The 2,185-nt window shown below is 35.5% G+C and overlaps 1 long non-coding RNA gene across 1 annotated transcript in view; it reads right to left on the bottom strand.

The window, feature by feature from the left end:
• Positions 1-1,031: 1,031 nt before the first annotated feature.
• Positions 1,032-2,185, bottom strand: part of LOC107730462 (uncharacterized) — a 4,071-nt gene continuing 2,917 nt past the window's right edge. Inside the window, exons 3-4 of the long non-coding RNA XR_001638682.1 lie at positions 1,220-1,277; positions 1,032-1,125 (exon numbers count right to left, since the gene is read on the bottom strand). This is a non-coding gene — a long non-coding RNA (uncharacterized LOC107730462). The remainder of the gene's footprint in view (positions 1,126-1,219; positions 1,278-2,185) is intronic.

Below are 2,185 nucleotides of genomic sequence, written 5' to 3' on the forward strand. Positions count from 1 at the left end.
AACATTCATTCCCTTTAAATATACTCTTAATTATGTGCTGCCTAATGGTTTGCCAGCCGATGTGCCTTTGTATATTATAATGGAAAAACTAACAACCATCAGTGTAACGAGTTTTATTCTTTGCATAAAAACACTTCAATTAATTGAACACTAATTGAACACTGGGTGTATTACAACTTTAGAATTGTAATATGTATTTGGTTCTGCACTTTTTCTTGCCACAGAATTACAATCGTATCGGCTGAAATGTGAAGAAGCTTTATGCACAGCGGTGGCCACTAGCGGAGTGAGCTGTGAACAGTGATAAGTTATAGCTAAGAGTGGTCCAGACTAACCTTACAGACGAATGACTTACAGAAGGTATACTTAACTAAGAACGTTTCGGGAAACACGTATTAACGATAAGGTACAACTTAAGGTATAACTTACGAACGACGTAGCGTTAAGAAGGTTTCGGGAAACGCAGCCCAGCACATTCATGAATCCTCTCATTACAACAGACAAAGTGTAGAAACAATGAACATAAGGGATTCATTGTGCAGTGTAGACAGTTACTGATTATAAAGGAACTTTGTGAGATTGCAATGAACTAAGATGAGTGACAGCTTTTAAGGGATTATAATGGAGCGCTCTTTCGTCTAGAGCGTCTTAATTGTAATTAAGGCTATAAATTTCATGAAGGTTTATCAATGGGTTTAAACTAACACACAAACACACACACACACACACACACTCACACACACACACTCTTCATGGGGAGATTACATAGACTTCTATTGGTTTTAGAAATATTCAAAAATTCAGAAAACATTAGGAGAAAACTTCTGCATTTCTACATTATTTTATATTATAATATAAATATTTTATACTGTTTTTACAAAGGAAAATGTCCCCAAAATAATGTTTGGGAGATTTTGTCAGGTGAACTCACTTCTGTTTACAAATATTCCCCAAAATATGATTGCAGGTACACACACACAAATTGCATACTTGAAACTTTAAAATACATACCAAAGACTTCACAAACGCCTTCTTCTGTAATGTTTTCTTTCTGCCAATCACACTGTACTTCACAACAGCGGGGTTCTAGATTACGCATGCATTCAATGCGGTAAATCTGTAAATCTGCAAATCATTTTTGAGTGTAAAGTAGGCTTAAAAAAATATTTAAGTAATAATAAATCACAAAGTAGTCATTTTTAAATGTTAAATTTCTTACCAGCAGTAACAACATGATTCAACAATGTTTGTGTTATAACGATGAAACTGCTTAATATCTGTGGACATAAAATACTCCTGAGTTATTCCTACAATCGGATTCCTTCAGTCTTGGAAACATTTAAAAGGAATGACATAGGCTCAGTATATGGGAGGGTTCTCTGGTGTCTAATGGCTTCTCCAACTTTAGACTCACACACAATACACACAAATTAATTTTATAATTGTTAGAAAACACTCTCTGTCTTGAGAATGCCTCACCCCTCCTTTTTTTCCCCTCTCTCTTATTCCCCCTCCTTTCTTTCCCTCTCCCTCTCACTCTCCCTCCTCTCAGTATCCTTGGCCAGGAAGTCTATTCCTAATATGTACATGTTTTTCTGTATATGTGGCGATTTTATACAAAACACATGTTCTTGGCCAAAACATCCTATATGTGTATGTCATCCTATCCTCATTGGTTAAGAGGGTGAAACTCCCCTCGACATATGCCTATATAAGATCTGTATTTCTATGAATAAATTGAAGTATTGAGAATACCATTTGAATGTGTGTTTTCTTGCTTCCCGGCCGTATATCTATACTTTAAGGGACTGAGAAGTTTTCAAGGTGGCAAAGAGAATCTATACGGACCGATTGTTAATTTCTAACAAATGGGGGCTCGTCCTTCCGGGAATTTCTTAAAAAGACAGGTAAGAAACTTTTATTTTTCTTCCTGTCTGTAAGAGAAATTGAATTTATTCTCGTTTGCAATTTGATTGTGTCATATTTGGCATCAATCTGTTTTCCTCACATTTTTGGCATGTGGGAAGAAGAGTGAGAAGCTTTCCGTTTAACCTATCTATTTAAGAAAATAGAGTAGTGGTGAAAGATTATAATTGCTCACTCTTGCCTTGAATGTTCTCGGTCCTTTAAGTGATTTCATGAATAATACAGAATTGAAAGCTTTCTTTTTGGCCAAAATATCAAA

Source organism: Sinocyclocheilus rhinocerous, unplaced genomic scaffold (genome assembly GCF_001515625.1).
Source record: "Sinocyclocheilus rhinocerous isolate Xijiao unplaced genomic scaffold, SAMN03320098_v1.1 scaffold5874, whole genome shotgun sequence".
NCBI lineage: Eukaryota > Metazoa > Chordata > Actinopteri > Cypriniformes > Cyprinidae > Sinocyclocheilus > Sinocyclocheilus rhinocerous.